The 26295-nt window shown below is 41.6% G+C and overlaps 1 protein-coding gene and 1 long non-coding RNA gene across 2 annotated transcripts in view; one reads left to right on the top strand and one right to left on the bottom strand.

The window, feature by feature from the left end:
* The window catches only part of LOC103558619 (uncharacterized), a 59028-nt gene extending 37934 nt beyond the window's left edge, over window positions 1-21094 (bottom strand). Inside the window, exon 1 of the long non-coding RNA XR_546776.2 lies at window positions 20845-21094. This is a non-coding gene — a long non-coding RNA (uncharacterized lncRNA). The remainder of the gene's footprint in view (window positions 1-20844) is intronic.
* GMDS (GDP-mannose 4,6-dehydratase) overlaps window positions 1-26295 on the top strand; it is a 649017-nt gene that overhangs the window by 571400 nt on the left and 51322 nt on the right. The window lies entirely within an intron of this gene.

Here is a 26295-nt window from a genome sequence, read left to right as displayed (position 1 = left end):
CCTTAAGAATCTTTACAAACTATCAGTTAAAACACCTGCTCTCCCTGAGGAAGAGAGGGATGGATGGAGGGAAGGAGAGAGAGAAGAAAGTAAACAGGACTCTGTACCTGCTCACAGTTTCCCTGCGTGCCCTGCCTGTTCGCCAGCTCTGTCATTCCCGAGTCATCAAGGGAGGAACTCATTACACACCACACATGCATTCTCCTTGTCATGCTTAGGAAAGATTTCAGCTTTCTCAACTGAAATATACTGCTGCGGCCATAACTCAGACAAACGTTTTCTTTAACATTTCAATTTGTCTTTTCATATGTGGGCTCCGATCCAACTCTTTTAGGAAATCCTCCGTGAATAGAGATCTGGAACACAAAAACCAGCAGCAGTACGTCAGCACAGCTGATCGTGTCTCTTCTTAGCATAGACTGGGGCAGAGTTGTCACAGAGAAGAAATTGCCTTTCGTAGAGAAGTAATTTCCCCCAGGGTCACCAGAAGGGCAATGAGGCTGTGTGGTTATCTGCAATTGTGTTCTTTTTTTTTTTTCCACTGAGGAAGATTTGCCCTAAGCTAACATCTGTTGCCAATCTTCCTCTTTTTGCTTGAGGAAGATTCACCCTGAGCTAACATCTGTGCCAATCTTCCTCTATGTTGTTTGTGGGTCACCACCACAATATGGCCTCTGACAAGTGGTGTAGGTCCATGCCCAGAACCAAAACCGGGTCACCGAATTGGAGCATGCCAAACTTAACCATGAGGCCACAAGGCCAGCCCCTGCAATTGTGTTCTTGAGCTCTAAGACCATAAGTGCTTACGGCTTAAAGGCGTCAGCCTGGAAACCTGCAGAAACTTACCTTTGGAAACTCTTAAGGCCGTCACTCCCCCGAGTTCACTACAGGTGGATGCTACCCTGATTGACAGTGCTGTTAATACCACCATGGCTAGGGGACCAGGAGGGGCAGAGAAGGCACACACAGGTGCTTGTCTTCATTGTGCCTTCTCTCACAGGTGTTTTTGTCTTCTTCCCTAAGGAAAAAGATTCAGTAATATCAAGTGTTACCCTTTTTAGTGCTCCTTTCTGTACTTTCCTAACTACTCTTCCACTCCTACAGTGAACTTATAAAACATAGCCTAGATCAGTGTTGTTAGGAAAGGGTTCAGTACATTTACCTCTTGAGTGGGCAAACAGTATTTTTAATCAAAATTTTGGGTGAAAGAGTGGAAGGCACTATAATGATCTAGTCCCACTTTGCTACCAGCTCAGTGTGTTTTCTTAGCTTTGCTCTGCCTCAGTCTCCTCATCTATAAAACCAGAGTGGGGGCCAGCCTGGTGGCGGAGTGGTTAAGTTCACATGTTCTGCTTCGGCAGCCTGGAGTCGCCAGTTCGGATCCCGGGTGCAGACATGGCACCGCTTGGCAAGCCATGCTGGGGCAGGTGTCCCACATATAAAGTAGAGGAAGATGGGCATGGATGTTAGCTCTGGGCCAGTCTTCCTCAGCAGAAAGAGGAGGATTGGCAGCAGATGTTAGCTCAGGGCTAATCTTCCTCAAAAAGAAAAAAAGATAATATAAAACCAGAGAGCTGGCCAGTATCCCTACTGTTCTAAGTGTCTTTAATTCTATTACAGATTCTCCAGTGGTGCCTGAGTTAAGCTATACCTTTACAAAAAGTCATACCCAGGCTACTCTTGTTAAAACATGAGATGGTGTCAGGCATTGCTGAGAAAAGAATTCTGACCCTATTGCACTGTGGCACCTTTCTTCAGAATGTATCTGATCTTAAAGGGGGGATTCTAGTTTCAAGTTGAATAAGAAGCCAGAGAGCTATGTGTCATTTAGAAAGAATCTCTCACACCCCCACCTCAAAAATGTTGGAGATCTGACATTTCATATCATCATATCTTCCTGTAAAAGGCAAACTCTTATGTTGTGAATCAGCTTTTAGCCACTTTGGAAGAACCATTTCTCTTTGAATCAGAACACGTTTTGCTCCAAATAAAATTATTTGTCATACCCATCATCAGTAAGCAAAAATAACTCATTTTAAGGAATTTACTTTAAGCTTACTGAAAAGGAAGAACTATTTATAGAGCTGTGGGAAGGAAGAGTTTATTGATAAGTAAATTTGTTACTTATAATTAATACTTCCATATAATTTAAAAATAATATGACTTCTGCCTCAGTGACCTTAGTTTTGATGGCCTAAGGTAAGAAAATAGAATGGAATAAATTATTTGTAATTTTATCATCACAAATAACATGAGAAAATAAGATATTAATTTCTCAAAAATTTGAATATCTATCTTTTAAATTGTATAGACGTGTCTTTAAATTCAACGTTGTTTTAGTTAGGGAATGAAGTTGCTCTGTCCGTGAGTGAGAGAGACTGTCAAAGTAGACGTGGGTCTTATGCCTGAAAACCCTTCAGCAGGCAATATTTAATAAGGTAGGGAAAGAGTGCTTTATAGAGAAGCAGAGATTGAAAGACAGGACTTTTGTCTGTTGTATTTCATTTTCCATGGGAAGAAAACACCTGAAACATTCACAATGAAAGAGGGTTACTTGTGTTTTTGAATACTAAATACAGGTTGTGTGAAGAATTAGGGTCGGTTGGTTAATTATAACCCAAAGCTTAGCAAACACAGTTCGTCCCTTTGGACAGAGTGATATACTCCAATATGAGGGGTGGAGAGAAGGTGAAAGGAAGGAGGGGAACTGGGATTAACGAAGAAATGGACCTTGAATATGGGGAGGGGGCATCTCTCGTCATTGCACAGTTGATCAGCTAAAGCTTCCTGAGCCCAGACATCACTGTACCCCTCCAAGTGCTCTACTTTTAAAGAGTCAAGGTCAGTTTCCCTGGTGGTGTCACCAGCGAGTCTTCCCAGGATTTTGAAAATTGCTATTCTGATTTATGAATAGGATAAGTTACAGCTGACCTGCTCTTTGACTCCTGCCGTTGTTTGTCAATTATCTTTTAAAGTACAGTAATGATCTCAGATTTCAAGAATGGGGCTGGGATGGGTTTTTGTGTCTTGGGCACATATGTGCTTGGAGTCCAGTGATGGGCAGTGACTCCTGCAGGATGCTGCCCACAGGTGGAGAGGAGGGGCCTCAGCAGGTTTTGCGCTAGCACCTGTGTTTATCATATAGCACATTCATCAGACAAAAGAGCTCAAGTCTGCAAAACACCAAAAATAGATGCTGTTGTCCTATGATGTGGCCATCTTTCTCCTCGCATCGATGTCCCTGATATCCTTTTTCGCTGCCTGTGAGAATGTAAAATGTGATGTGAATCCTTCCTGCAGCTTCTGACTCTGCTCAGAGGGACCGGCAGCCAAGGGACTACACATATGCTTTTTTCTCCCCTTCCCCCCAAGGGAGAAACAAATAATTTGCAGAAATTAATAATCTGGAGGTTATGAAACTTAATCCAGGATCTCCCTTCCCCCTCCTGCTGTAAGTGGTAGTAGGAGCTCCGTTTGATCTAAGCATCAAATTTTCAGTTTTCACTTTTCTTCTGATGACTTTTATGACTATTTGAAAATGAAATTAAAGGGTTGCTGATTTTTTCCAGCAAGCATAATAATTAAATTCAGAATAAAAATAAAACTTTTCCCAGGCATACCTTAAAACAAGAAAAATCCCAAATAAGCAATCTCAAATTATACCTAACTGAATTAGAAAAAGAAGAACAAACAAAGCCCAAAGTCAGCAGGAGAGAAATGATAAAAGTCAGGGCAGAAATAAATGCTATTGAAACAAAAAAAGGCAGTAGAAAGGATCAATGAAACAAAGAGCTGGTTCTTTGAGAAGATAAGTAAAATTGACAAACCCCTAGCCAGACTTACAAAGAAAAAAAGAGAGAAAGCTCAGATAAACAAAATCAGAAATGAAAAGGGAGAAATAACAACAGACACCACAGAAATACGACGGATTATAAGAGAATACTATGAAAAACTATAGCCCAACAAAATGGATAACCTAGAGGAAATGGATAAATTCGTAGACTCTTACAACCTCCCAAAGCTGAGTCAAGAAGAAGCAGACAATCTGAACAGACCAATCACAAGGAAAGGGATGGAAACAGCAATCAAAACCATCCCAAAGAATAAAACCCCAGGACCAGACGGCTTCTCTGGGGAATTCTACCAAACTTTCAGAGAGTATTTAATACCTATCCTTTGCAAGCTATTCCAAAAAATTAGGGAGGATGGAATACTTGCTAACACATTCTACGAGGCCACCATCACTCTGATACCAAAGCCTGACAAGGACAGCATGAAAAAAGAGAACTACAGGCCAGTATCACTGATGAACATAGATGCAAAAATTCTCAACAAAATTTTGGCAACCCGAATACAGCAATTCATCAAAAGGATCATACATCATGATCGAGTGGAATTCATACCAGGGACACAGGGATGCTTCAACATCCACAAATCAATCAACGTGATATACCATATCAACAAACTGAGGAATAAAAACCACATGATCATCTCAGTAGATGCAGAGAAAGCATTTGACAAGATCTAACAGCCATTTATGATAAAAAAAAAAAAAAACTCTGAACAAAGTGGGGATAGAAGGAAATTACCTCAACATAATAAAGGCCATAGACGACAAACCCACAGCCAACACCATACTCAATGGGCAAAAACTGAGCGCCATCTCCGTGAGAACAGGAATGAGATAAGGATGCCCACTATCACCACTCTTATTCAACATAGTACTGGAGGTTTTGGGAAGAGCAATTAGGCAAGAAAAAGGAATAAAAGGAATCCAAATAGGGAGTGAAGAAATGAAACTCGCTGTTTGCAGATGACATGATCTTATATATAGAAAACCCCCAAAAATCCATTGGAAAACTAATAGAAATAATTAACAACTACAGTAAGGTTGCAGGGTACAGAGTCAACTTACAAAAATCAGTTGCTCTTCTATACTTCAATAATGAACTTACAGAAAGAGAACTCAAGAATATAATTCCATTTGCAATCGCAACTGAAAAAATAAAGTACCTAGGAATAAATTTAACCAAGGAGGTGAAGGACTTATACAAAGAAAACTATAAGACATTACTGAGAGAAATTGATAATGACTTAAAGAGATAGAGAGAGATTCCTTGCTCATGGATGGGAAGAATAAACATAGTTAAAATGTCCATACTCCCCAAAGCAATCTACAGATTCAGTGCAATCCCTATCAGAATCCCAATGACCTTCTTCATGGAAATAGAGCAAAGAATCCTAAAATTCATATGGGGCAATCAAAGACCCCAAATTGCTAAGGCAATCCTGAGAAAAAAGAACAAAGCTGGAGGCATCACAATCCCTGACTCCAAAACGTACTACAAAGCCATACTGACCAAAACAGCGTGGTACTGGTACAAAAACAGGCACACAGATCAATGGAACCGAACTGAAAGCCCAGAAATAAAACCACACATCCATGGAGAGCTAATCTTCGACAAAGGTGCCAAGAACATACAATGGAGAAAAGATAGTCTCTTCAATAAATGGTGTTGGGAAAACTGAACAGCCACATGCAAAAGAATGAAGGTAGACCGCTATCTCACACCATACACAAAAATAAACTCAAAATGGATCAAGGACTTGAAGATAAGCCCTGTAACTATAAAACTCCTGGAAGATAATATTGGTAGTACGCTCTTTGACATCAAACTAAAAAGGATCTTTTCAAATACCATGTCCTCTCAGACAAGGGAAACAAAAGAAAAAATAAACAAGTGGGAATTCATCAGACTAAAGAGCTCCTGCAACACAAAAGAAACTAGGATCAAAACAAAGAGACAACCACCGACTGGGAGAAAATATTTGCAAATCATATATCTGATAAGAGGTTAATCTCCATATTGTATAAAGAGCTCACACAAATGAACAATAAGAAAGCAAACAACCTGATCAAAAAGTGGGCAGAGGAGATGAACAGACATTTTTCCAAAGAAGATATACAGATGGCCAATCAACACATGAAAAGATGTTCAACATCACTAATCATCAGGGAAATGCAAATTGAAACTACGCTAAGATACCACCTTACGCCTGTTAAATTGGCTATAGTCATTAAGACTGAAAATAACAAATGTCGGAGAGAGTGTGGAGACAAGGGAACCCTCACACACTGCTGGTGGGAATGCAAACTGGTGCAGCCACTATGGAAAACAGTTTGGCGATTTCTCAAAAAACTAAAAATAGAAATACCATATGACCCAGCTATCCCACTACTGGGTATCTATCCAAAGAACTCGAAATCAACAATCCAAAGTAACATATGCTGCCCTATGTTCATCGCAGCACTATTCACAATAGCCAAGACATGGAAACAATCCAAGTGCCCATTGACTGCTGATTGGATAAAGAAGATGTGGACTATATATATATACAGTGGAATACTACTCAGCCAGAAAAAAGACAAATTCATCCCATTTGCAACAACATGGAAGGATCTAGATAAGTGAAATAAGCCAGTCTAAGAAAGACAAACACCAGATGATTTCACTCATATGTGGAATATAAACACGTACTGGGACAAAGAAGACGTTTCAGTGGTTACCAGGGGAAGGTGGGGTGGGGGGGGGCTCTGGGGGTGAAGGGGAGCACTTACGTGGTGACAGACAAGAAATAATGTACAACTGAAATCTCACATTGATGTAAACTATTATGAACCCTATAAAAAAAAGAACTTTTCCAAGAGTAGTGAGAATAAGTGTTTTCTTAAATAATGAAAAAAAAAGCCCTCATACTCAGATAAATTAGTAGGAGCATGAAGATTTTTACTTAAAGAAATATTTCTTTTTCTGCACTCCTACAAACTGTAAAATTTCTGCCACAGCTTTAAATACAAAGTATTGCAAATTCAACAGTAGCTTCTAACTGAGAGTCTTTGAATAGATGGACAAAATAGATAAACCAGAGCAGATCCAGTTTTTGTAGGAGTTTATACATTTGGGGGCCTCCTTTATAGAAAGGAATGCAAAAGTATCTAACTTTTGGAAGTTTTTTACCGAGGACCATGCAAACTCCTGCGAAGCCTCACTAGGTCTGGAAAGTGCAGAGAGGGTGCTAAGCCATACTGTGTCAGGCCAGCCTGCCTCAGTGCTTCAGGAAGCTGAGCACACGCCTTAGCCACGCCAGGGAGGAAGGCAAACACAGCTACTGCATACTGGAGCATGACCTGGGTGGTATACAGAATAATGCCTCCCAAAGATGTCCCTGTCCCAGTCCTGGAACCTATAACTATGTCACCTTACATGGCAAACAGACTTTGCAGATGTGAGCAAGTTAAGGATCTTGAGATGGAGAGATTATCCTGGGTTATTCTGGTGGGCTTAATGTAATCTAAAGGGTCCTTACAAGAGATAGGCAGGAGGATCAGAGCAGAGAAGGAGATGTGATGACAGAAGCAGCGGTCAGAGTTGTGTGAGGAAGCGGCTACAAGCCAAGGAATGTAGGTGGCCTCTAGAAGCTAGAAAAGGCAAGGGAAAGAATTCTCCTCTGACACTTCCAGAAGGAACAGGCCTACCCACTCCCAGAGCTGTAAGAGGATAAGCGGTGTTGTCTTATGTCTGTGGGAATTTGTTAAGCAGCCCTAGGATGCATAAGACTTCCCAGGTTCTAGCATTTCCTTTCTGGCCCCCTCCAACATGCCTCCCGGTGTCAAGCCCTTTCTGAAACTCCCCTCCTGGCTGCCCCAGGCCCTGTCTCCTATAAGTCCCTCCTCGGCCTCTCGTCTCTGGCTTCTTTTCCTTATTCCCATTTTCTTTATTTTTCTTTCAATGCTCAAAATATAAGTCTTCAGGCTCATTTTTCCAACCTGATATGCAATCTTCTATTTCTCTCTTCTGTTTCTTCCCAGACTAGTTCCTTAGTGGAAGAGCAGCAGAGAATGCTACACTTCTATGACACTTGTCTTATTTAACAAAGTCTGGATCAGTACTTTTTGGTAATGCACAGAGATTAAGATAGAACAGATAGATCCTATAGCACACATAGGGTTAACATGTTTTAGAGGTCCTAACTCTGAGCTACCCATTTAGTTTTGCATGAAAATGGAGGTTTGGAATTTTCATCACGCCTTGATTATGGGCTGTTATGAATGTATGCCCATGAATCCTAGTGGCACTGTCTATTCAGAATACTTTTGGAATTTCCATTTGGCCAGGTGACAAGAAAGCATTCACAATCCTAAGGAGTAACTTATCTGCTCCTTCCTGAGGAAATATGCACCCCCATCGCAAAAAAAGGAAGCGAGGCCCCAGACTGCCACGGGGGCAGCGCCTCCACCAGAACGCTCCCCTGTGTCCCCAGGTCGCACATGCGTGAGAGACAAGGCCTGGAAGGCGCCAGCCCCCTGCCTTTCTCGGTGCTAGGCACTGTGGGCTGATTGCTTTTCCACTTCAATCCCAGTTTTGTCCACTTGACTTAAAGCGGCAGTCCTGAGCCAACTCATCTTCTGACCATGTCGTCTCCTTAGTCAGGAGATCGGTGATTCTGTGGATTTTTCTAATAAGCAACGTCCCTAGAGATAAAAGAAGCCACCACAAAATACTCAGCTCTTTCTGGAAACAGAAAAAAGACTCTGCTGAACTTGTTTGCAGGGAGAAGGGTCTTCTTCCTGATACAAATGCATGTGTGTTTTTACCACAGGGGCAGAGGGCAACTCAGGGAAACCGAGTTTGCATTTAAAAGATCTCAGTTCTAACTTTATAGGTGTTGTCCACCCATTCCAGGCCTCTTCTCCAGTAATATTTCACATGTATGTCATATATAAATACTGCAGTGTATGTATATGTGCATATATACACAGAGCTAAAGTATACATTAACCAAGATAAACTGTGTTTACCAGGGCTTTCATCTCCCCAGGAGGCTGTTATTGCTGGAGCCAGGCCCTGGCGCACCAGCTGAGGAGAGGAAACGGGTTCTGGTGTGCAGGGCCTGGGAGCAGTATCTCTGTCAGGCCTTTTCTTTTAGAACACACGCATAAAGAGCATTCACATGTGGCTACAAGTGATGTAATATGTATCACTTGTCCCTGAAGATGCCTTTCATGTCCGTGTGTTCCTTTTGGAGATACTTTACACTTGAAAATCTCCAAGTAACACTGGATTCCTGTGGAACAAGGGAGCAGGAGGTGCTTTCATAGTATTTTCCCAGTTCAATTTGAGTAATCAGAAATGAAAGTAATGATAATGTGCAAAGGAAAACAAGCTTTCATTGTTTTCATTTTACTTGACATCTAGTATGACTTCTACTTATGATCCAGACCAGAGGTTCTCTGACTTGAGTGAGCATCAGAATCACCCAAAGGGCTTGGTAAAACCCAGATTCCTGGGCCTCTACCCCAAAGTTTCTGACTCATTAGATCTGGCATGGTACCCCAAAATTTGTTCATCTAGTGTGTTCTTAGGTGATGCTGATGCTGTTGGTCTGTGGGCCACACTCAGAACTGCTAGTTTAGAACATGGGTTTGCAGAGGCCCATGGTTTTTTGTATTGTTTTCTGTTTAGGAATATCTCATAAGTAGGTTTTAGGTTTCTTCTTTTATCACTAGTTCAGCCTCCGTGATGTTATGGTGACCAGCCATCCCAGTTTGTGAAGACTGACGAGGTTCTTGGGATGTGGGACATAATGCTGAAACTGGAGAAGTCCTGGGCAGACTGGAAGGAGTTGGTGACCTCAGTTACTGATCCAACTTCCCAAAATGCTTTCCAAAGTGGCTCAGTTAAGGCATTACACAGAAAAGCCCATTTCAAATGGATCCCTCCTCCCATTGAAAGGAAATGTGCCACTCCTGGGTTTCATAAGCGAGGTGGTAGAAGTAATGACACAGAACTTGCATGATACCTGCCATCAAAGCATAGCAGTGAACTTTAGAGGTGTTAATTAAACTTCGTGAGGAGAATGTAGGAATCACAGCCACTTTAAATATGCTCACTTGTGGCATTTAGGCTCACACAGCAAAACAGTTGTTATAGCCTTGAATTTCACCTATGCTGTTGGGCACCTCCTGTGTGACACACATACTACTGTGCATCTCCTAGGCACTAGCTTGTTTTGTGCTCACTACAGCCCTACCATCATTGTTTCCATCTTCCAAAAGTGGATGCTTAGGGGCTGGCCCAGTGGCATAGTGGTTAAGTTCACACACTCTGCTTCAGCAGCCCAGGGTTCACAGGTTCGAATCCTAGGCACAGACCTAGCACCAGTCATCAAGCCATGCTGTGGTGGCATCCCACATAAAGTAGAGGAAGGAGATCTCATCAAGATGGCAGCATAGATGGACCCTGAACTCACCTCCTCCCATGAACACAACCAGGCTACAACTATTCTTGGAAAAATTATCCCTGAGAGAGAACTGAAAACTTGATAAAAAGAACCCCCACAACAAGGGACAGTCCTGACTGAGTTGGAAGAGGCAGAAATTCCTTTCTGGAGAGAAAGAAAGCCACCTTAGCCAGCTGCAGAGCTTCACAGCTGGGCAGGAGCAACCCTAAGGTGTGCAGCCCTCCCTGGAGGAGCTGGGGACCTGAGCAGGGGCACATTACTGCTTTAAGCATCCTTTGGACTCAGCACAACTGAGATAACTGTCATAATATCTGCCTTCACTGGCTATTAACTGCAATGGGGAATACCCCCAGAAAAGCTATCAGACATAAGTGGAAAAACCTCAGCTCTTAAAGGACCCACACACAAATTCACCCATTTCAGGAAGCAACCTAAAGTCACCAGAAAGAAAGGTGCACAGTCTTTTCGTGAAAAGAGACTCACCTGGTAGGCTCTGGGTGCATCTTGGTAAGAGGTAAGACCTCTCCAGGGACTGAGACATTGGTGGCAGCCATTATTGTGACCTAGTATAGGTGTGCTGACACTGATGCTGGCAGACACCATTGGAGTTCTTCGACTGGCCTGTTAGCCCAGGGGTCTGCCTGACACATTACAGCACCAATTTAATCCAGCTCAGCCAGGGAAGGCAGCCCACCCTAGAGACCGGCCCCACCCAACAGCAAGCCCCCAGGCTACTCGCCGGCCTGCATAGACTGGGAGCCTTGACCTTCTGCAGGCAGGTGAGTGTGTCTGGCTCTGTGGGGCAGGGCCTGCATAAGGAACAGGTGGAGTGTACAGGGCGTTGGTGGAGAGTGTGGGGTCCTCGGCAGTGGGGTGACTGGGTACGATCCAGGGGCTAACTTCTGTGCCAGTCTTCCTCCATTTTGCATGTGGGACACTGCCACAGCACAGCTTGATGCGCGGTGTGTAGGTCCGCACCTGGGCTCCAAACCCACAAACCACGGGCTGCTAAAGTGGAGTGCATGAACTTAACTACCCACTGGGCTGGGCCCCCACTCACATTCTTTTACATTATTGAAGATAAACTCATTTTGGAGTAGAGGGCAGTGGATTTAGCATCAAGATGCCTGGACTTTTACCCTGCTTCTTCCAACTACTAGCTGTATAACTTGGATCAAGTTACCTTCTAACCCTCTGAGCCTCACTTTCCTCCTCTGTGAAATGAGGATAACAGTGCCTGCCCTGCATTCCACCTTGGCTTGTCTTGAAGAGTAATAGAAACACTGTTTGTGAAGCTGTTGATAAGCTGTCAAAGCGCTAAACAAATGTGTACGTGCTTATTAAATCTTCTGTTATTCCGAAAGAAAGATTTGGTGCATCAACTTGAGGAATATTTACTTAAGTGCAGAAGAAACAAAGCAAATTAAAGTAGCCATCATTAGCAAAGAACAGAAGAAAATTCTCAGGGGAGAAAATGGTTCTTCAGCTGGTTTTACAAAGATCAGCAGCTTATGTGACCCGTTCCAGAGCAGCCAATCACGGGAGTGGTCCTGGCCAGTACGGAGGGTGAAACATTCTTTTGCAAGACACAGGTTACAGGTGTACAGTAATAGGCCAGGTCTGAGCTATCACTTCCTCAATGTTAAAAGGTTTCATTATATTTCATTATAGTTATTTTCTTTTTGCTTAAAACATTAGGAACTCTAGCGTGCGGAACCAAGAACATGGAATATAATCATCCTTTTGTGAAAGTACTTGTTCCTGCCTTTCCTACTTTTCTTTTTTATTTTTTTTTTTGAGGAAGATTAGCCCTGAGCTAACTACTGCCAATCCTTCTCTTTTTGCTGAGCAAGACTGGCCCTGAGCTAACATCCGTGTCCATCTTCCTCTACTTTATATGTGGGATGCCTACCACAGCATGGCTTTTGCCAAGCGGTGCCATGTCTGCACCTGGGATCCTAACCAGCAAACCCCAGGCTGCTGAGAAGCAGAGCTCTGGCTCACTGCCCTGAGAGAGTTTCCAAGATGCAGCATGGAAACAAGAGTCAGGCAGAGCCCACAGACTCCCTAAGTGGAGAGGACAGAGGTGAGAGTTCAGGGAGGCCAGACTGGCAAGAATACTCAGGACAGAACCAAAGAGGAGAGAACTGCACAGATTGCTCCAGAGATCTGCAGAGGTCTCCCCTGGAGTATTTAGGAGAGTGCTGATCAATACATGCATATGAGGAAACTATCTAAGGCTGGGGAAGTACTACCTAAAAGGATTAGAGGGAATAGTACCAAACATTCACACAGGACTGGGAACATGCCTGTCCCCACAAGCCAGATTGGAAAAGGTCAAAATCCACAGGCATTGGTTGGAGTGTTCAGAAGGGTCTTGCTTCTGTATGGAGCTTTATTAGCCCTAGATTAGGCACTGCTCCAGACACCCCTAACAAATCTTAAAAGGAAGACCCAAAAGGACCACACTGTTTCCAGGTAAGTTAACCGTGTCCCAGAACAAGGTTCAAGAGTATTTATAAGAATATAAAAATATCCACCGCTCCCCAAGGTAAATTTCACAATGTATGGCATCCAATCAAAAATGACCAAGTTTGCCAAAAAGCAGGAAAATACGTTCCACAATGAAGAGAAAAAGACTCAATCAAAACCACCCTTCTACTGACACAGATGTTAAAATTAGTGGCAGGGACATTAAACTACTTTTTAGAACCCTATTCCATATGTTAAAAAAGTTAGGTAGGTGGAAGATATAAAGAAGACACCCAAATTGAACTTACAGAGATGAAATCTATACTGCCTGACATGAAGATTATATTGGATGGAATTAACGGTATATTAGACATTGCAAAAGAAAAGGTTAGTGACCTTGAAGACTTAGCAATAAAAAACTATCCAAAATGAAAAACACACAAAAAAATTTTCAAAAAAATGAACAGAGTATCAGTTCTACAGGACAATTTTCAAGTGCCCTAATGTACATGTAATTGGAGTCCCTGAAAAGGGAGGGGAGAACAGAAGAAATATTTGAAAAAATAATAACAAAAATTTTTCCAAATTTCGTGGAAACTATAAATGCCTAGATCCAAGAAGTTCAACAAATGCCAAGCACAAGAAACAGGAAGAAAACTGTACTGAGGTGCCTCATAATCAAATTGCACAAAGCCAGTGACAGAAAAAATGTTAGAAAGACATGTGACACACATAGGAACAAAGATAAGGATGGCAGCTCTTTATCGGATGCTAATTATGAACCTAAATAAAGCTGTTAAAGCAAAACAAATTAAAAATATTGTAACTACACCATGTAAAACTGGTTCTCCAGTGTGACTTGTAGACTAAGGCAATTTCCAAAGAAATACTCCAGAAATATTTTGAACCAAGACTAGTATAAGTAATATTAGACTTCTAAGATGATTTCTGTAGAAGAACCAACACTCAGTGCATTCGTATATGTAAATGTGCACCAGTTTCATTTTGTTTAACAAAAGCAATCTTATCACTTGCTCATGTTTTGTATATGACTCCATGTATTTCAGTCTGCTTTCTGTGCTGTTGAAAGCCAATTTGAATATTCATTTAAGATTAGGCCAGATAGGGGCTACTTGACTTAAAGAAATCATGGCTCTTCTTTAACTTTATTATAATTTTTCAGAGGGCATTTAGGGAGTCTCCATTTGCATGACACTGTAGTACATAAATCCTGTGTTCCAATAGCTTGCACTCTAAGATAGCCCTCAACTCAGTCTTGTGAGTAATGGAAAGACAACTTGGACAAAAACCCTGGGAATGTAAAATAGTTATGGGACACAAAAGAAAAAGAAAGATTTGTGTCAGTGAGTGATGGGCTCGCTGCTGATGTTACAAGTTTACCTGCTGCAGGGTTGCCCGGAACATGTTTACTTCTAATATCCAGTGTCTTTTCAGAAGATACAAATGTATCTGATTTAAAGTTGTGGGTGTAGTTTTTTAAATTATACCTCTATTCAGTTCTACACTAGTTGTGACTCAGGGGGAGTGTCCCTAGATTGCTACATTGCTAGGTGATATTAGTCATGAGACAGTTCATTCAGAGAATAAAAAGTTACTGTATAATACCTAGTGAAAGCTTTTAAGTACTTATTGTAAAGTAGTTTTAAAGGCCTGCACTTAAGTAATTTTATGAGCTCTTTTGGCTCACGTTTGCAGTCACTGGGCGTGGGGCAAAGTCAAATGAAGAGGAAGAGGGAAGTGAAGCGGTAGATGAATCCTTCTGTGGTTGTATGCCAACCCAGTATGAAACATGGGATCCCACACGAGCCATTCCTCCTTCAGTGGTTAAAAATATGTATCTGACACAATTAACATCTCAGCCTGATAAAAAGACCAAATACTTGTCTGTCTGCATGATAGGCTACTAGTGCGGATGTTGCCACAAAAGTTACAGTTTCAGAGCATCATTTTCTATGCAATCCTCATAACAAGACCATTCCATAAGAAAGGAATCTTTATGGCAATGACTATACAAATACACATTCTCTGACATTGGTTTTTGGTGATCTCCAGGGCAAATGACAGCATGTTAAAGTCCTATCATTTATTTTCCTTCCAAAGCTTATGTGGAGAGCTGACATTTTTCATGAATTCATATTCCTTGAACAGATGCCAAAAGTTGGAAAAAGTGGTCCCCCCAAAAATCTGGATATACTTCAAAAGTGTTAGTTGGCTATCTTTATAGAATTGGTACTTTATTTGATGTCCCTAATGAAGACTATTACAGCAATATCTTAAAGATAAATTAAACTCTATGTAGGAGTAGAAAGTCCCCAGACAAATTCTTCCATTTGGGCTGGTATTCCAGATGGAGACCTAAGAGCTGCCGTGGATCTGTGACTCAGCAACTGAAGATGTGATTGAAGACCGTGGATGAGTTTCAGAAAACAATCGCAGAGAAGATTTAAGGTGGAAACACACACGTAATTGTAGGAGGTAGAGGGAGCTGGAATTGCTTGATTGCTCGAGCAGATTCAGGTGGGAGACAGGAAAAGGGCTTTGGAGTCAGCCCTGTATTCCTTTCAGCACTTCCCACCTGTGTGACCTTAGCAAGCTACTGAATTTTTTTCCATCTGTATAGTGGGGATAATACCCACCTTTCAGAGTTTCTGAGACTAGTAGAAATTATATGCCTGACACGTAGTGGGTACTCAACAAATGTAGTGATTATTTTTGCTGAACCCCAAAACTTCAGAGTCAACTTTGACTCCTCTCTTTCTTATACCCCACAACTTATACATCAGCAAACTCTATCTACCTTCCTTTGGAAATATATATCCAGAGTCCAGCCACGTCTCACCACCTCCTTAGACTAAGCCACCATGCTTTCTGTCATGGATTCTTCTAGTAGCATCCTCACAGCATCCATTCTTGCCTCCCTACAGCTCATTCTCAAGACAACAGCCAGCGTGACACTTTTAAAATGAAGTGAGATCCCGTTACTTCCTCAAAACGCTCCTGTGGCTTTCCATCTCACTCAGAATGAAATCCTAAGTCCTCCCACAGCCCCTAAGGTTCTTCATGACCCGCCCCTTCCCCTGCCTCATAAGCTTAGCTCCTGCTCCTCTCACCCCCACTCACCTCTTTCACCTACCTTCAGACTGACCCCCAGGACATGCAGACCTGCTCTTCCTCCAGAAGGTTGGAAAGCAGGGCTGGCTCCCTCTGTCTTTCTGTCTCTGTGTGAATGTCACTCTATCAGAGAAGCTTCTATAAAACAGCAACACTCTCGTTACAACTACCCTCTGCCTTCTTGCATCTCTCGTCCCATTAGAATGTAAGCTCCATAAGCCTGAGACTGTGCTCATTGTGTTCACTGCTGTCCCCCTAGCACCTTGGACAATACCTGGAACACAGCTGCTTGATGACTATCTCTTGGATGGATGAGTTAATATTGGCCCCTACACGCATTTGAGGGAGGGACCTGGAATGCAATGGAAAGAGTTCTGGGCTGAAATTCAGAACACCTGGGGCCTAAAGTCAGGTCCTGACCTTGATACTCACCACCTGTCTGACCTTGGGCAAGATCTAGACCTAGAATATGGGCCTCATTCTCCTTCCCTGTAAAATGGAACCTGAGCCATTTCTGGCTCTGAAACCCAGTGGCCCTGTGAAGTGTGGGAGGTTGTGTACAGTGGGTGCTGTCCAGCTGTTCCCAACTTCTGCCTTCCCTGACAGTAGAGCCTCGGGAAACACACTGGACTTGAAGCATGAGCTCTTTAGTTTTCTGTTAAGGGAGAAATTCTGTCCGTGAGGTTAATAAACACGAGAGGTGACTGATGTAGGTAAGGGCTTTACAAATAACCCTTTTCCTCTTGCCTTGGAAAATATCATAGTTGTGATTTTGCCTGAAACTGGAGATGGACTAAAACCCCATAAAGTTCCAGTTCTGCTTGTGATTCCAAACATTTTTATCTTCCTTTACTTAAGTAAATATTATTTTGGATGGAGGAAGTGAAGTTTTGCAATATTTCAACAGATGGCGCTGCTAGTAGTTATTATCTGACTATAAAAAATTAATTTCAGCTTTACTAATTTAAATAATCTCATTTTTTTAAAAATTTATTTGCATCCTGGAATGCTACGTTAATTTGTTTAGTCGTTTTATCTTACCAGTGCCTCAGAGAGTGAGTGGTTTTAACCATTTTGTGTAGTGAAGCCAGCCCTGAAACTTGGAGCAGCTCCATCCTGAAAGTTGCTACATTAATATATCATGCGCTTTTACCCAGTACTGTCATGGAAACATTACGAAATACTTTAGTTAGAGGAAAAGAGAGGATCATTTGCACATAGGTGCAGGCTATCTTGGCTTATGACATAAATACAAACCAGTCAGGAGGATCTCTGTACCTGGATGCTTTACACAGATACAGATATTGTCTTTAATGAATACATGTACAAAAAAGAATACTGTGATTAATCAGTGGGCATAGACAAAGATGCATGTCTACTAGAGTCTAAGGAGAAAACACTTTGCCAAGAACGATAGCCGAAGCGTTAGAGATGCTGTTCACGATAGCCGAAGTGTTAGAGATGCTGTTCACGGTCGTTCGTCAGCTTCTTCCATCCCTGACCAATGTTTCCATCTGGTCTTCAAGCAAGATCACTTTAATCATGTAGCCACGCACTTGCTTCTGGGTGTGGTTTCCCTGATTGCATACTTCAGCGTGGATTACAAATATTTGGCAGGATTCCTCCTTCTGTGGGAACCAGACAAGTCATAACACCGACTGAACGCTCTACAGTGTTGTGCAGCAGAGAACTGCGTCATCTCAGGTTTCAGAGAGCAGAGTATGAGAAGCTCACTTGGTTCCACACTCCCCTTACAACCGTGTGCCTCCAGCCAGGAAGAGGCTTGTAATTAGTTACAGGCTCCAATTCTGCTGCCACTTCTGGAGAAGACCCGTAGTCATCAGGAACCGGCCCAGAAGGCCCCAGTGTAGATCAATGTTTTGTCTCAGAAAATGACTCTTTATCCTCTGCCTTATAGCATAATCATCCAGAATGGGAAGGGAAATTCAGATCTGGGTGTGTGCCCCAAAAAAGGCTCCAACGTATGATATTTAAGAACTTACTGATAAGATTAAGAAGGCTATCACAAATTGTTAGCTTTTAAAAACTTAAAAACATTATTAATTAGTAAAGCCAAGAAATGTGGGGTGAAAGAGCTGCAACTTTTCCTTCAACCTGAGCCTAAAATTTCCACCTCTGTGCCCCTCTGGTTCCTTTCCACCGTCTTCACTCCTTTCTTCCTGTTGACTGTTCATGCCCAGCTCCCTGCACTGGCCCCAGTGAGGGCTCAACACCCTCAGAATCTAGGAGCCTGTCAGCAGAAGTCTAGAAATGTGAGCATCAGCAATCTGTCGGCATAAAGAGAGATGAGGAATGTATGGTCAAATGGCCTTTTAATTACCTTTTAAGATTAAACAGATTTTTTTTTACTTTATTACTAAAGTCACTTATCAAACAAAGAACTGCACTATTTGTAGAGTTGAAAACGAGTAACGACAACTACCGCTTTTATCCAAGTGTCACAAGTGCTTTACAAACATTAATTTGTCTCACTGTCTTCTTTTTTTCCTTTTCTTCTGCGGTAGGTAAATAGTAAAAAAAAAGGCAGTTTGGTGTCAGAAGTACTTGAAGGGGAAAAAGCTACACTCAAGCTTAAGATCAGCATGGCTTCGATGACAGGCAGCATTGACAGACAGGCACAGGGTTATAATTCTAAAGGACACTGAGCAGGCAGAGGGTTAACGTACTTGGCATGTTTACTTGGTGCCGGGTGACATGCTTGGCTTTTCCCTCCTCCAGCTTTAATGAGATACTATTTATTTAAAATAAAAATCCCTCACTTTCAATGTGATGAGTTTTGGCAACATGTACAGTTGTGTAGCCATCTCCACAACCAAGATATAGAACATTTCCTTCATGCCAGAAAGTTCTCTTCTGTCCCTTTGCTGTCAGTCCCTCTGCCCGCTTTTTTTTGGTCACTCTAGTTTTTGCTTTCCTAGAATGTCATATACGGGGAATCATTCCTTTGACGTCTCTCGTGTTCAACTTCTTTCAGCTAACAGAGTGACTGTGAGATGCGCCCACGTTCTTACGCATGTCAGTAGTTCATTTCTGTTTGTTGCTGAGGAGCGTCCCGTTGTGTGGATATATAGTTTACCCATGCGGCAGCTGAAGGTTATTGGATTGTTTCCTTTTGGGATGATATGAATATCACTGCTGTGAACATTCACATATGAGGTTTGTGTAGGCATATGTTTTTATTTCTCTTAGGTAAATACTTGTGAATGGGATTGCTGGTTCATATGGGAAGTACATTTTTAACTTTAAAGACACTGCCAAACTGTTTTCCAAAGTTGCTCTGCCCTTTTGCCTTCCACCTAGTAATATCTGAGAGTTCCAGTTGCTCCGCATCCTGGTATTTGTATACTAGTTCAGTAATCCTCACAACACTGTGAAGTTAGATGTTATTGTTTTCATTCCCGTTTTACAAATGAGGAAACTAATGTCTAAAGAGATCAAGTGACTTGTGTAAGGTACCTGACTAATAGATGGCAGATTCACTTTATAGTGCTAAACAAGGTCTACTGATGCCAAAAACCCACACACTTCGTATTATAAAATGTGGTGTACTTAAAGTTAGAAAAACTTCTGTTGATAATCTAGAGGATTTTAGGATAGATGCGATATGATTAATTATATGTCAAAGGCCAAGAGCCTAGTACTTCATCTTATAAGTTGTAAATACAAAGTTGAATGTGAGCAAAGGAATTTTTTAATTAACTGGAAAACAAATTTAGGGAAAACACAAGTGAGATGAAGACACCTCTCGTGTCTAAAGCTTTTATTCCCCGAAATCAGAACATCACGTCATTTCTAGTTGATACCCGCCCCTGTCTCCTTGAAACCCATGGGGGTAAAAGGTTGTATCCTGTTTGCTGAAGTTAGGAGAAAAGCCAGCACTGGAACCAGAATTCTTGGACCTCTGACATCAGCCTTTCAGCCAGAATTTCTTGGGTTAAAATAGTTTGTCCTTTGTGACAGGGCTTAAAGCTGAATCTCGTAACACCTTTACAACTAGAGCCATCAGTGGGGTAAGATGTATGTTATAGGAACCAATACCAAACAGGAGGACATCGATGGAATCAACCCAGCAAGGTTTCCATGCATTTGCTGCATGTGTGTTTTCTCTCTTCCTCCATGTTGCCCATCCAGAGGTCTCAAATTGGGAACCTATAGGACCGACTGGGCCAATAGAGGTGCTTTCTTTAATTGAATTTAAATATCAGATGATTTCCCAGAAAAACCCAGATTCCTTTTTCTGAGAAATCAGAAGACCTTCAACACTGGGGGCACATTCGCTTGCTGACATTATCTGCCTGCTTGCCTGGCCCAGTGGGCATGTTGTGACCCTGGTCTACACACGTGGCGAAGGTACCAGAGTGGCCAAAGGGTGAAAACCTGAATCCCTTTAATTGAAGATCCTTCATCTGTGAACCTGACCAGAAATGCCCATGCTTTGGCTGCCACTGGCTGGCAGTTTGCTGGGTAAGGGGCTGGGGAAGAGAGTCCAAGGAGACTTTGTTTGGGCTCTAAAACAATGCTGGCTTCTTCCCGTCTAAAGGTGTGACGTGTTACAAACTGTACTAAGATTTCTTTGGACATAGACTCCTTTTTTTCTCTTTTCTTTTTATTTGTCTTAGAATAAATTATAGAATAAAATAAATGAATCCCATCAAATTACTCACAATTGCATCTGATTGGGAAGGTAAAATGTAGGTGTTTATAAAATGTCAAGGTTTTGGGAAAAAGAGCATTTCGTAAATGTAAAACTTAGCAAATACTGAAGGCTGGAAGGCTTGTAAGTGAAGGGTCCTTAATTTGGAGTCAGGTTTTCTTGTCTAAATTCTATCATCTTTCCATTCAGAAGAGGAGCAATTTCCACATCGAATATGCTAAATGGTTTTTTGAAAATCAGATTCACAGCACTCTCTTTACTCACCTTCCAGCACTTCCTTGTGGTGTTCAACAACATCAAAAGGGCCAGCAGGCTTCCATGGCTCCCCTCCGCAGCCCTCAGTGAGCGCCTCGGCTGAAAGCGCTCTCTGTCAGTCAGGCAGCCCCCGCTCTGCACCTGGGGCTGACACCTCTTCCTCTTCACTCAGAACCACACTCTTTGTCCTGAGTGAGGAACCTTTCGTAATGTCTCACAGCTTCAGATTCTGAACACTGTAGGGTTACTTTTTTCCTTTGTCGTTTTGGAACCTTGCGTGCTAGAACACAGCAGACTGAAAAATAAGTGACTTATCCAACAATGTGACAGAGTTTGCAGTGTGATATCATGCATGTCAGTCAAGCAGAAGCTTTTGTCATGTTCAGACCAGTACCAGCATGTCCAGGTAGCAGGACACCGCCAAGAGGCAGTTGTGCAGACACATTCCTTTCCCTGCATGGACACACACCCTGTGTCCGTTGCCTCTCTGGAAGGGATTTGTGTGGTGGGGGTATGTGTGTATGTCTGTGTGTGGTGTGTGTGTGTCTGTGTGTGTGTGTGTTTTGCTTCTTTTTAGCCTCCCTTCTAAGGAGGCAGCAGTAAGTGTGAACTGTCAGAGAGCACAGACCAAGAGTTAAATTCTCTCTTGCACACTCATGTGACTTTTCATTAGGAAACATCATCCAGGGTGATTTGTCATGAGAAGCAGCCTTTTATATATCAGTTTATATGTCAGTTTTAGAAATGACAGGCACTCCTGGGAGCCCACCTTGGATAAACATCTCTGCAGAGTCGTGTCTGTAGAACAAAGGTAATTCTAGGGGACACTGTTCTGTGATTCTGACAGCTCAGATGTTATATCTAGAATATGTGCCATCAATGATACTTTGCCTTTATAAACCCCTTTAATATGAGGATCTTAAAGGACCTTATCAATGTGACATTACATATTCTGGCACAGGTCCCAAGGGAGGAAGGCCAGAAGACAGGTGCCATTCCCGATGTAAAAAATTGAGCTACAGTAAAGAATCAGAGCTAAAATCTGACCTGAGCCTTAGGTTGTACAGTACTTTGGAAAACAGAAAGTGTAAGAAGAGAAAGAGCCATCACAGGCAAAGAGATTCTGATATTTGGGATTGACACTTTAAAACATTCCAGTCCTGATATGGGTCAGGCCTCCATTTACTCACTGTCACTCACCTCCTACTTGTCCTATTTACTAACTTGGCTTCCCAGAGCCATGTCTTGTCACTTTGGAGGATGCTGGAAGAAGTCATGTTGGTGAAGGGCCCACATGTAAGGAATTTGTGTTAGCGACAGGGAAATGCTTCCTAAGTGAAGGTCACCTCTGAGGCTTGGGGACAACAGTCTGTTGAACAGCTGGATGTTAAATACAATAGATTCTCTTATGCAGTAGAATCTCCTCTCTTTCACCAACTGAAAATATAATCTACAAAGTGACTATAATTTCAGTTTACAATACCTAACCTACTGTGTAAAATTACAGAGTAGTTGAAATTCATGATCAATTTGGCAGATATTTGTGCAATAAGACTATGGTTTATCTGTGCTACAACATCCAAAAACAATATATTCCACTGTCGATCTTTTATTTGGTTTTCTTTCCTTTTTTTTTTCTTGTCTCCAGGAGACCAATTAATTGTTCAAAGGTAACATATAGAGGAGATTTCAAGAGCATTTACTTTGGCACAGTCTCTGCCCCTTTGTGGTCTGGCTAACAATAAAGCTAAAATTTGTTTTGTAATGATGGTTCCAGTTGGACTGGAATCCCTTTGAAGTTCCTGCAGTTTGCTGTTGTGAGAGCTCAAGATATTATTTGACTGCAATAAGACACTCTCTGTACATTATCAAAATATGGTGCACACTGAACCGTAGCAAATTGCAGCAGCCAGACTCCCTCTTGGAGGTATTCTGTGTGAGTGGAGTACATAGCACATAAAGACGAGGCTTTCTCTTCATCCATTTAGTGTTCATTCTTTACTCCATGGGCCATTTGTCAATCTTAAACTCCCTGCGAGGGCAATATCAGCAAGTATGGGGAGCAAAGAGCAAATCTGAACAAATCAACAACATTAACCAGGGCGCACTTGCCTGATCTAATAATTAAGATAGACCATCATGCCAGTTGTTGTAAAGGTTCAGCTTCTCAGCTCTTGCATCAGCTGACCTAAATTGCTTAATGCTGTTGTCACCTCTGAATAAATATAGTCATTGTCCTGTCTCTATTTATATTTTATAACTCTTTTCCACCCACCCCTATGGGCTGGAGCAATCCACATGCTTCAGTGGAAGAGGGCATTGCACAGCTCCTTGCACAGGTTTGGATCAGTGCCAGAGGCAGGCATCATGCAGGTTACTGCTCCTCTAAGATGTAACTCTCTGGTACATCAGAGCAGAAGTATTTGATAGCCACAGTCTGTCTGTTCCTGACATGGAATCCATAAGCAAAATGGTGTCTTCCTTTGTTTGCATAGTGAGTGTCTGTGTGTATATATGAGAAAGAGAGAGTGCTGATGTGTGTATGTGTACACAGTTGGGGTTATATAAATCTTTTGAAAAGCAGTTTTGTCTAGGACTGTTTTGGTAAACAGCACTCATTTGGAAAATGTGTTACTTTCCTATCAGATTCATATTCCAGGTATTAGAATGTGCTGTGGTGGGTGGCTGCTTGTTTTAAATAGATAATGAAATCCTGGTAGTGTTTGGTGACACAATGACTGGGCTGTGTTCCATTGCTTGTGTGAATGAAAATATTTTAAGTGATTTTTTATGATAAGTTTAAATACTCAAAAGAAATGCCTGAAAATGTATTTTGGCACAGGGAAGTCCTTCCTTACAGGAATTTATAATTATGTCATGTGGAAAAAATAATTATAAAATCTATTTTAATCTTTTACCTTTGACTGAGTCTTAAGTTAAAATGTTCTACCTGTCTGGTTTTTACCACTGTCCCTGCTTTGTGTGTCACCTTTCCATGTTTGATCTGAGTTGCATTTAGCTGAGGAGAACAATAAATGAAAAGTCCATTGAAATCGCTTCCAGTTTCCACTCTGACAAGTGAGGAGTGGGGAAGTCACCATTCCTGTCCTCACAAGAGGAAAGCTGAGCAAGCTGAAAGGCAGCCACTCTTCTTAGATCCATCAGAGAATTGAGGTCACAGGGCAAAATGCTGCCCCAAAATTAGAAAGAGAGGTGAATAGAGAGAATGAGAGCTTATTCAGAGTAGAAACTTGCATTGGGCCTGCATCAGGTAGGAACACCTAAAGGGCGATTGACTAATTGCTGGAGGCCGAGTGTGGACTCACTCTGGGAGATCAAAACTCTGGGAGGCCCAGCATTAGGGGGACTCCCAACTTTCATGAGTTTTACCTCCAGGACCCCTGCTAGATTCTCACAGTGAAAATCAGAGAAAAATCCCCTCAGGCTTTTGTCAGGGAGAGGGGAAAAGTAACCATTTTGAAGTAGTCCAGAGCTCTCTCTTCTTAACAAAGTTCTTCCTTCGAGGGAAACTGTTTTACCAGAGCCTGACTGATGTGGGGGAAGGCAAAGACCTAACTCTAGCCCCCTCTCATCCGCTTGTCTCACTTAAGATGGAGAGGAGCAAAGTCGAGAAGCTCTTCTGAAGGTCACAGCTCAGGGGCACAGACTCAGTACAAGAAGGAGAACTAAGCAATAGAATTAGAGAATGTTTCCCCTTCCCCCACGCTTTAACATCGCATCAACAGGGTCCTTTATAAAAACAGGGGATTACAGTTGAAAGGACTGCAAGGTTCAGACGCTATTTAAGAAGGAGTTTCTAAGGAAAGACAAAGACAAAAGGGGAAACAAAAACAAGGACTCTGGAGGAAATTTTAGCCTCTGCAGAGCTACAGCAAACAATAAACATAGCCTAACTCCTAGCCAGATAAACATAAAACTTCATACTAAAAGCCTGTTCACCTTAGTTCCTTTTATCTAATATAGCAAGTCCACCTTTCAGCTGCAAGATATGCTAAAAGACAAAAAACAGTCTGAATAGATAAAGCAAGCATCAGAACCAGACACAGATATAGAAGAGACTTTGGAATTATCAGGCTTTAAATTAAAATAGCTATGATTAATACACTAAGTGATCTAATGGGAAAAAGTGGAGACACGTAAGAACAGATGGGTAATTGTAAACAGACAGATGGAAACTCTAAGAAAGAATCAAAACGAAAGGCTGGAAATCAAAAACAATGTAACAGAAATGAAGAATGCCTTTGATGGGCTTATCAGTAGACTGGACATGACCAAGGAAAGAATCAGTGAGTTTGACGATATGTCAATAGAAACTTCCAAAACTGAAAAGTGAAGAGAAAAAAGAATGAAAAAACTGGAACCAACTATCCAACAACTGTAGGACAATTACAAAAAGTGTAACATAAACATAATGGGAATAGCATAATGAGAAAAAAGAGAGAAAGGAATAGAAGAAATATTTGAAGTAAAAGTGGCTGAGATTTTCCTAAAATTAATGAAAGACACCAAACCACAGATTCAGGAAACTCAAAAAACCCCAAACAAGATAAATACCAAAAAATCTACAATTAGGTATCTCATATACACATTGCAGAAAATAAAAGACAAAGAAAAAATCTTGAAAGAAGCAAAAGGAAAAAGCACCTTATCTATAGAGGAACAAGGGTAAGAATTATATCAGACTTCTCTTCAGAAGCCATGCAAGCAATAAGAGAGTGAAGTGAAATATTTAAAGTGTTGAAAGAAAAATACACCAATCTAGAATTCTGTATCTAGTGAAATTATCCATTAAAAGTGAAGGAGAGATAGAGACTTTCTCAAACAAATTGAAATTAAAGAAATTTGTCACCAGTAGACTTACCTTGTAAGAATCAAAGTTAAAAAAAAGTTCTTCATCAAGAAAGAAAACAATACAGGATATTTTTATGGATATTGACAAACTGATTCTAAAGTTTATATGGAAAGGCAAAACATCCAGAGTAGCCAGCACAATACTGAAGAAGGTCAGCGCGCTGACACTACCTGACTTCAAGACTTACCATAAAGTTAGAATGATCAAGACAGCATGGTATTGGTGAAGAATAGACAAATAGATCAGTGGAACAGAATAGAGAGCCAAGAATGTAGTCAACTGGTCTTTGGCAAAGGAGCAAAGGCATGTCAATGGAGAACAGATAGTCTGTTCAACGAATGGTGCTGGAACAACTGCACATACACATGCAAAAACAATGAACCTAGACACAGGCTGTACACCCTTCACAAAAGTTACACCCTTCTCAGAATGGATCGTAGACCTAAAGGTAAAGTGCAAAACTAAAAAACGTACAGAAGATAATATAGGAGAAAAGCTAGATGATCTGGTGACCTTAGAGTTTTTAGTTACAACACCAGAAGCACAGTCCCTGAAAGAAAAAGTTAATGTGAGACTTCATTAAAATT

This window comes from Equus przewalskii, chromosome 19 (assembly GCF_037783145.1).
Source record: "Equus przewalskii isolate Varuska chromosome 19, EquPr2, whole genome shotgun sequence".
NCBI lineage: Eukaryota > Metazoa > Chordata > Mammalia > Perissodactyla > Equidae > Equus > Equus przewalskii.
Note: the sequence above shows the minus strand (reverse complement) of the source record. Positions and strands in the feature narration are given on the sequence as shown.